The sequence below is a fragment of the Cherax quadricarinatus genome, chromosome 66 (genome assembly GCF_038502225.1).
Source record: "Cherax quadricarinatus isolate ZL_2023a chromosome 66, ASM3850222v1, whole genome shotgun sequence".
In the NCBI taxonomy this organism is placed as follows: Eukaryota; Metazoa; Arthropoda; class Malacostraca; order Decapoda; family Parastacidae; genus Cherax; species Cherax quadricarinatus.
Genome location: NC_091357.1, coordinates 13150645 through 13160798, shown reverse-complemented (window position 1 = coordinate 13160798; position 10154 = coordinate 13150645). Strand labels below are relative to the sequence as shown.

At 44.7% G+C, this 10154-nt stretch overlaps 1 protein-coding gene across 10 annotated transcripts in view; it reads left to right on the top strand.

The window, feature by feature from the left end:
* Window positions 1–10154, top strand: part of LOC128704175 (rho GTPase-activating protein 45) — a 525272-nt gene that overhangs the window by 262988 nt on the left and 252130 nt on the right. Inside the window, exon 1 of one of the 10 annotated variants that reach the window (XM_070099094.1) lies at window positions 1–37. This exon is cut by the window's left edge and continues 40 nt beyond it. The exons of 8 other annotated variants lie outside the window; for them this stretch is intronic. The gene's annotated coding sequence lies outside the window, so the exon portion shown is untranslated. Of the gene's footprint in view, window positions 44–10154 lie in introns of all 10 variants that reach the window. One more of the 10 variants, XM_070099095.1, reaches the window with a different exon arrangement.

Below are 10154 nucleotides of genomic sequence, written 5' to 3'. Positions count from 1 at the left end.
CTTCGTCTCTGTGGCGAGCCTCACAGGGCTGCGACAAGTTAGCGTGTGATATAATGCATACTTTAGTTTACCCATAACTCGCCTCGTTTTCTATGAGAAATAATGACTGACCTTGATAAACAGCAACGTGTCTCGATTTTCGTGGTGAAATGAGTATTGAAAATATTTGGTTGGATGGTTAATTGGGTTTTAAGCTTATCGACTACGCAGTGGTTGTAAAGACCTGCACATCACCTGCTAACCACCGCCAGTTAAGAATAATTTAATCGTAACAATATTGCTTGAAGTAAACTCTATATGCAAATTTGCTGTGTATACCTTTCTCTCAACATACACCAAGAGGTGTATGTCTTTCAGTGTATATACACCGAGTTTCCTTTAATCCACATTTTAGTTATTAAAGTATTCTTAACTGGTCGTGAACGAGTAACAAGCAGCCTTAATGACCCTTGAGTAGTCGACAAGCACAGGTATACATAAAATAATTATCATACATAGTCATATATGTGTAAATTACCTAAGATACCTCACAAAAAAGTCAGTCACTTATTTCCGTTGGGATATCGTGTTTGATTTTTCTCTCCGAATACCTCTAATTATTTTGAGAGTATAGGTGTATATCTAGAGCATTTTAAACCCCATTAACCAAGCAACCTCTCCGTAAACACCCTGTGGAAAGTGTTGCTGTTATTGATAATGTCCTTGTTAAGTGCATTCTTGACTGTTCACCAGCAGTAATCCAATGTTACGTGGCAGTTTACCTTCAATCAACTAATGATCCAAGTTAAATGTTTAGTGGCAGTTCAAGTTCAATCACTTAGAGAGCCAAGTTAAATGTTTAGTGGAAGTTCAAGTTCAATCAATTAGCGAGCCAAGTTAAATGTTTAGTGGCAGTTTAAGTTCAATCAGTTTGTGGTAACAACTTCTTGCGGCTGTAAGTCCTCTCAGACCCAGCAATATGTGTACTCTCTATTGATAAAGTAAGGCGTTTATGAGTAAAGTAAGGTGTCTATAGGAAAAGTAAGGTGTCTATAGGAAAAGTAAGGTGTCTATAGGAAAAGTAAGGTGTCTATAGGAAAAGTAAGGTGTCTATAGGAAAAGTAAGATGTCTATAGGAAGAAATAAGGTGTTAGTAGTGAAAAATAGGGCCTCTAGGAAAAAATAAGGCAGTGGAACTTGAGATGCAAAGCAAGTGTTTAGATAGTCTCACAGACCCGCTAAAAACCAGCAGCGACCTGCTAAAAACCAGCAGAGACCCAATAAACATCGATAAAGACCCCCCTTAAAACCAGCAGAGACCCACTAAAGACCGACAAAGACCCGCTAAAAACCAGTAGAGACCCAATAAACACCGATAAAGACCCCCCTTAAAACCAGCAGAGACCCACTAAAGACCGACAAAGACCCGCTAAAAACCAGTAGAGACCCGCTGGAAGAGCTTGAGACCCGCTAACTACTGCTGGAAACCCGCTACTGCTAGAAACTCACTAAGAAAAACAGCATTGTGTCCAGAAGGAACCGTGGTAAGACGTCAGCACCATGGGCGTCACCATGGGCGGCACTGGGCGGCACCATGGGCGGCACCATGGGCGGCACCAAGCAGTAAACAGCGTTAATGCGCAAACAACTGTTGGCCAGACACCAAACATCGTTAAAGGAAAATTATGTGGTAGTGACGAGCGTCAGAAGTCCAGACCAGCGCCAGATACGAAATTCTCAGAAGATTATCAGTGCCAGAAAAAATATACGAGCATCGCTAAAAACAAATGAGCGTTAATGAAAACAATCTAGCATCAGTAGCAACAATCTAGCATCAGTAGCAACAATCTGGCATCAGTAGCAACAATGTGGCATCAGTAGCAACAATCTGGCATCAGTAGCAACAATCTGGCATCAGTAGCAACAATCTAGCATCAGTAGCAACAATCTGGCATCAGTAGCAACAATCTAGCATCAGTAGCATCAATCTGGCATCAGTAGCAATAATCTAGCATCAGTAGCAACAATCAGGTATCAGTAGCAACAATCTGGCATCAGTAGCAACAATCTGGCATCAGTAGCAACAATCTAGCATCAGTAGCAACAATCTGGCATCAGTAGCAACAATCTAGCATCAGTAGCAACAATCTGGCATCAGTAGCAATAATCTAGCATCAGTAGCAACAATCAGGTATCAGTAGCAACAATCTGGCATCAGTAGCAACAATCTGGCATCAGTAGCAACAATCTAGCATCAGTAGCAACAATCTGGCATCAGTAGCAACAATCTAGCATCAGTAGCAACAATCTGGCATCAGTAGCAACAATCTAGCATCAGTAGCAACAATCTGGCATCAGTAGCAACAATGTGGCATCAGTAGCAACAATCTGGCATCAGTAGCAACAATCTAGCATCAGTAGCAACAATCTAGCATCAGTAGCAACAATCTAGCATCAGTAGCAACAATCTGGCTTCAGTAGCAACAATCTAGCATCAGTAGCAACAATCTAGCATCAGTAGCAACAATCTAGCATCAGTAGCAACAATCTAGCATCAGTAGCAACAATCTAGCATCAGTAGCAACAATCTGGCATCAGTAGCAACAATGTAGCATCAATAGCAACAATCTAGCATCAGTAGCAACAATCTAGCATCAGTAGCAACAATCTAGCATCAGTAGCAACAATCTAGCATCAGTAGCAACAATCTGGCATCAGTAGCAACAATCTAGCATCAGTAGCAACAATCTAGCATCAGTAGCAACAATCTAGCATCAGTAGCAACAATCTAGCATCAGTAGCAACAATCTAGCATCAGTAGCAACAATCTAGCATCAGTAGCAACAATCTAGCATCAGTAGCAACAATCTGGCATCAGTAGCAACAATCTAGCATCAGTAGCAACAACCTGGCATCAGTAGCAACAATCTAGCATCAGTAGCAACAATCTAGCATCAGTAGCAACAATCTAGCATCAGTAGCAACAATCTAGCATCAATAGCAACAATCTAGCATCAATAGCAACAATCTAGCATCAGTAGCAACAATCTAGCATCAGTAGCAACAATCTAGCATCAGTAGCAACAATCTAGCATCAATAGCAACAATCTAGCATCAATAGCAGCAATCTAGCATCAGTAGCAACAATCTAGCATCAGTAGCAACAATCTAGCATCAGTAGCAACAATCTAGCATCAATAGCAACAATCTAGCATCAATAGCAACAATCTAGCATCAGTAGCAACAATCTAGCATCAGTAAAAACACTCGAGCATCAACACAAACATTCAAGCATCAATACAAACACTCGAACATCAACACAAACACTCAAGCATCAACACAAACACTCGAGCATCAACACAAACATTCAAGCATCAATACAAACACTCGAACATCAACACAAACACTCAAGCATCAACACAAACACTCGAGCATCAACACAAACATTCAAGCATCAATACAAACACTCGAACATCAACACAAACACTCAAGCATCAACACAAACACTCGAGCATCAACACAAACATTCAAGGATCAATACAAACACTCGAACATCAACACAAACACTCAAGCATCAACACAAACACTCGAGCATCAACACAAACATTCAAGCATCAATACAAACACTCGAACATCAACACAAACACTTAAGCATCAATACAAACACTCGAGCCTCAACACAAACACTCAAGCATCAATACAAACACTCGAGCATCAACACAAACACTTAAGCATCAATACAAACACTCGAGCCTCAACACAAACACTCAAGCATCAATACAAACACTCGAGCATCAACACAAACACTTAAGCATCAATACAAACACTCGAGCCTCAACACAAACACTCAAGCATCAATACAAACACTCGAGCATCAACACAAACACTTAAGCATCAATACAAACACTCGAGCCTCAACACAAACACTCAACCATCAATACAAACACTCGAGCATCAACACAAACACTTAAGCATCAATACAAACACTCGAGCCTCAACACAAACACTCAAGCATCAATACAAACACTCGAGCATCAACACAAACACTTAAGCATCAATACAAACACTCGAGCCTCAACACAAACACTCAACCATCAATACAAACACTCGAGCATCAACACAAACACTTAAGCATCAATACAAACACTCGAGCCTCAACACAAACACTCAACCATCAATACAAACACTCGAGCATCAACACAAACACTTAAGCATCAATACAAACACTCGAGCCTCAACACAAACACTCAACCATCAATACAAACACTCGAGCATCAACACAAACACTTAAGCATCAATACAAACACTCGAGCCTCAACACAAACACTCAACCATCAATACAAACACTCGAGCATCAACACAAACACTTAAATATCAACATAAACACTCGAGCATCAACACAAACATTCACATATCAATACAAACACTCAAGCATCAAAACAAACACTCAAATATCAACATAAACACTCGAGCATCAACACAAACATTCACATATCAATACAAACACTCGAGCATCAACACAAACACTCAAATATCAACATAAACACTCGAGCATCAACACAAACATTCAAGCATCAATACAAACACTCAAGCATCAAAACAAACACTCAAGCATCGCTAAAATAACTACCACCAAAACAAGAAAGCATCACTGACAAAAATAACCAGTGTTACGAAAATATTACCGAAAAAAATCACCGTGGTGAACAGTAATTTTAAACACGTGACACTGTAGCCCAATACTGCCCAGGATTTTAGTCTGGAGGGATGATAAAGGCAGGATTTCAATCTGGAGAGAAGATTAAGGCAGGATTTCAGTCTGGAGGAAGGATTAAGGCAGGATTTCATTCTGGATTTTGCCACCGAAGTGACTGGTTTATTGTGCACCCCATATCTATCCTGTTTAGGGTAGTGGAGGAGCATATGGATACACAAAAGGCCTAGGAACTAGGCCCCAAAAGGATTAACAGGAGTACATTTGGATTTATATCTACAGTTCACTTATTTGTTACAAGCAAATTTAGGAAATTTGCTTAGAATATCTGGTATCTTATTTTCATTAATAAGATATCTTGACATGTCACATAGGTTATTATACTATCTCTACATTCCTCAATAAGTGGATAATTAGGCACAGCGACCATAAGCCTGACCACATAATTTGCATTTAGTTTGGTCATCATCTGTGTGTGTTCCAAACTGCCAGAAGTACTTGTAACCAAGCCTAAGCCTGGCCACTACAACATCAGTCAGTACGTGTAACCAAGCCTAAGCCTGGCCACTACAACATCAGTCAGTACGTGTAACCAAGCCTAAGCCTGGCCACTACAACATCAGTCAGTACGTGTAACCAAGCCTAAGCCTGGCCACTACAACATCAGTCAGTACGTGTAACCAAGCCTAAGCCTGGCCACTACAACATCAGTCAGTACGTGCAACCAAGCCTAAGCCTGGCCACTACAACATCAGTCAGTGTTCACACTGCAAGTTGCTCCATAAACATATTTATCTACGTTCATGTTATCATAGTGGGTTACTGACCTACTCAGGCTTTTAATTACATTCCAATACCATTCATTTTCATTATTTACTTCTCTCCTAATATTTTTCCTAATGCTAGACACAGATATACCAAAGTTATATTCTACAAAGTAAGGATTTCAGTGTGAAGGGAGGATTAATGCAGGATTTCAGTCTGAAGGGAGGATTAATGTAGGATTTCAGTCTGAAGGGAGGATTAAGGCAGGATTTCAGTCTGAAGGGAGGATTAAGGCAGGATTTCAGTCTGAAGGGAGGATTAAGGCAGGATTTCAGTCTGAAGGGAGGATTAATGTAGGATTTCAGTCTGAAGGGAGGATTAAGGCAGGATTTCAGTCCGAAGGGAGGATTAAGGCAGGATTTCAGTCTGAAGGGAGGATTAAGGCAGGATTTCAGTCAGAAGGGAGGATTAAGGCAGGATTTCAGTCTGAAGGGAGGATTAAGGCAGGATTTCAGTCTGAAGGGAGGATTAATGTAGGATTTCAGTCTGAAGGGAGGATTAAGGCAGGATTTCAGTCTGAAGGGAGGATTAATGTAGGATTTCAGTCTGAAGGGAGGATTAAGGCAGGATTTCAGTCTGAAGGGAGGATTAAGGCAGGATTTCAGTCTGAAGGGAGGATTAAGGCAGGATTTCAGTCTGAAGGGAGGATTAATGTAGGATTTCAGTCTGAAGGGAGGATTAAGGCAGGATTTCAGTCCGAAGGGAGGATTAAGGCAGGATTTCAGTCTGAAGGGAGGATTAAGGCAGGATTTCAGTCTGAAGGGAGGATTAATGTAGGATTTCAGTCTGAAGGGAGGATTAAGGCAGGATTTCAGTCTGAAGGGAGGATTAATGTAGGATTTCAGTCTGAAGGGAGGATTAAGGCAGGATTTCAGTCTGAAGGGAGGATTAATGTAGGATTTCAGTCTGAAGGGAGGATTAAGGCAGGATTTCAGTCCGAAGGGAGGATTAAGGCAGGATTTCAGTCTGAAGGGAGGATTAAGGCAGGATTTCAGTCTGAAGGGAGGATTAAGGCAGGATTTCAGTCTGAAGGGAGGATTAAGGCAGGATTTCAGTCTGAAGGGAGGATTAAGGCAGGATTTCAGTCCGAAGGGAGGATTAAGGCAGGATTTCAGTCTGAAGGGAGGATTAAGGCAGGATTTCAGTCTGAAGGGAGGATTAATGTAGGATTTCAGTCTGAAGGGAGGATTAAGGCAGGATTTCAGTCTGAAGGGAGGATTAATGTAGGATTTCAGTCTGAAGGGAGGATTAAGGCAGGATTTCAGTCTGAAGGGAGGATTAATGTAGGATTTCAGTCTGAAGGGAGGATTAAGGCAGGATTTCAGTCCGAAGGGAGGATTAAGGCAGGATTTCAGTCCGAAGGGAGGATTAAGGCAGGATTTCAGTCTGAAGGGAGGATTAAGGCAGGATTTCAGTCTGAAGGGAGGATTAAGGCAGGATTTCAGTCTGAAGGGAGGATTAAGGCAGGATTTCAGTCTGAAGGGAGGATTAATGTAGGATTTCAGTCTAAAGGCATGATTAAGGCAGGATTTCAGTCTGAAGGGAGGATTAAGGCAGGATTTCAGTGTAAAGGGAGGATTAAGGCAGGATTTCAGTCTAAAGGGAGGATTAAGGCAGGATTTCAGTCTAGAATGTTGCTAAGTCTTTGAGTTAGATCACTGTCACCTGGACAGTGATGGCAGTCTAGCATCAGAATATATGTGATGTTTTATGTGAAGTGTTACACCCATATGGATCACTGAGCAGCACATGTGGTAGACAGTGTTGTGCTGGATCACTGAGTCACACATGTGGTAGTGTTGTGGTGGCACCAGGAACATATGTGGTAGTGTGGTGGTGGCGCCAGGAACATATGTGGTAGTGTTGTGGTGGCGCCAGGAACATATGTGGTAGTGTTGTGGTGGCGCCAGGAACATGTGGTAGTGTGGTGGTGGCACCAGGAACATATGTGGTAGTGTGGTGGTGGCGCCAGGAACATATGTGGTAGTGTTGTGGTGGCGCCAGGAACATGTGGTAGTGTTGTGGTGGCGCCAGGAACATGTGGTAGTGTTGTGGTGGCACCAGGAACATATGTGGTAGTGTGGTGGTGGCGCCAGGAACATATGTGGTAGTGTTGTGGTGGCACCAGGAACATGTGGTAGTGTGGTGGTGGCACCAGGAACATATGTGGTAGTGTGGTGGTGGCGCCAGGAACATATGTGGTAGTGTTGTGGTGGCACCAGGAACATATGTGGTAGTGTGGTGGTGGCGCCAGGAACATATGTGGTAGTGTTGTGGTGGCGCCAGGAACATGTGGTAGTGTGGTGGTGGCGCCAGGAACATATGTGGTGGTGTTGTGGTGGCGCCAGGAACATGTGGTAGTGTGGTGGTGGCACCAGGAACATATGTGGTAGTGTGGTGGTGGCACCAGGAACATATTTGGTAGTGTTGTGGTGGCACCAGGAACATATGTGGTAGTGTGGTGGTGGCGCCAGGAACATATGTGGTAGTGTTGTTGTGGCGCCAGGAACATGTGGTAGTGTAGTGGTGGCACCAGGAACATATGTGGTAGTGTTGTGGTGGCGCCAGGAACATGTGGTAGTGTGGTGGTGGCACCAGGAACATGTGGTAGTGTTGTGGTGGCACCAGGAACATATGTGGTAGTGTGGTGGTGGCGCCAGGAACATATGTGGTAGTGTTGTGGTGGCACCAGGAACATGTGGTAGTGTGGTGGTGGCGCCAGGAACATATGTGGTAGTGTTGTGGTGGCGCCAGGAACATGTGGTAGTGTGGTGGTGGCACCAGGAACATATGTGGTAGTGTGGTGGTGGCGCCAGGAACATATGTGGTAGTGTTGTGGTGGCACCAGGAACATGTGGTAGTGTGGTGGTGGCGCCAGGAACATATGTGGTGGTGTTGTGGTGGCGCCAGGAACATGTGGTAGTGTGGTGGTGGCACCAGGAACATATGTGGTAGTGGCGCCAGGAACATATGTGGTAGTGTTGTGGTGGCACCAGGAACATGTGGTAGTGTGGTGGTGGCGCCAGAAACATATGTGGTGGTGTTGTGGTGGCGCCAGGAACATGTGGTAGTGTGGTGGTGGCACCAGGAACATATGTGGTAGTGTGGTGGTGGCACCAGGAACATATGTGGTAGTGTTGTGGTGGCACCAGGAACATATGTGGTAGTGTGGTGGTGGCGCCAGGAACATATGTGGTAGTGTTGTGGTGGCGCCAGGAACATGTGGTAGTGTGGTGGTGGCACCAGGAACATATGTGGTAGTGTTGTGGTGGCGCCAGGAACATGTGGTAGTGTGGTGGTGGCACCAGGAACATGTGGTAGTGTTGTGGTGGCACCAGGAACATATGTGGTAGTGTGGTGGTGGCGCCAGGAACATATGTGGTAGTGTTGTGGTGGCACCAGGAACATGTGGTAGTGTGGTGGTGGCGCCAGGAACATATGTGGTAGTGTTGTGGTGGCGCCAGGAACATGTGGTAGTGTGGTGGTGGCACCAGGAACATATGTGGTAGTGTGGTGGTGGCACCAGGAACATATGTGGTAGTGTTGTGGTGGCACCAGGAACATATGTGGTAGTGTTGTGGTGGCGCCAGGAACATATGTGGTAGTGTTGTGGTGGCGCCAGGAACATGTGGTAGTGTGGTGGTGGCGGCACCAGGAACATATGTGGTAGTGTTGTGGTGGCGCCAGGAACATATCTGGTAGTGTTGTGGTGGCGCCAGGAAGATATATGGCAGTGTTGTGGTGGCGCCAGGAACATATGTGGTAGTGTTGTGGTGGCGCCAGGAACATATGTGGTAAGTGTTATGGTGGCACCAGGAACATATGTGGTAGTGTTGTGGTGGCACCAGGAACATATCTGGTAGTGTTGTGGTGGCGCCAGGAACAGATGTAGCAGTGTTGTGGTGGCGCCAGGAACATATGTGGTAGTGTTGTGGTGGCGCCAGGAACATATGTGGTAAGTGTTATGGTGGCACCAGGAACATATGTGGTAGTGTTGTGGTGGCACCAGGAACATATCTGGTAGTGTTGTGGTGGCGCCAGGAACAGATGTAGCAGTGTTGTGGTGGCACCAGGAACATATGTGGTAGTGTTGTGGTGGCACCAGGAACATATATGGTAGTGTTGTGGTGGCGCTAGGAACAAATGTAGCAGTGTTGTGGTGGCACCAGGAACATATGTGGTAGTGTTGTGGTGGCGCCAGGAACATATATGGTAGTGTTGTGGTGGCGCCAGGAACATATGTGGTAGTGTTGTGCTGGCACCAGGAACCTATGTGGTAGTGTTGTGGTGGCGCCAGGAACATATGTGGTAGTGTTGTGGTGGCGCCAGGAACATGTGGTAGTGTGGTGGTGGCGGCACCAGGAACATATGTGGTAGTGTTGTGGTGGCGCCAGGAACATATCTGGTAGTGTTGTGGTGGCGCCAGGAAGATATATATATGGCAGTGTTGTGGTGGCGCCAGGAACATATGTGGTAGTGTTGTGGTGGCGCCAGGAACATATGTGGTAAGTGTTATGGTGGCACCAGGAACATATGTGGTAGTGTTGTGGTGGCACCAGGAACATATCTGGTAGTGTTGTGGTGGCGCCAGGAACAGATGTAGCAGTGTTGTGGTGGCACCAGGAACATATGTGGT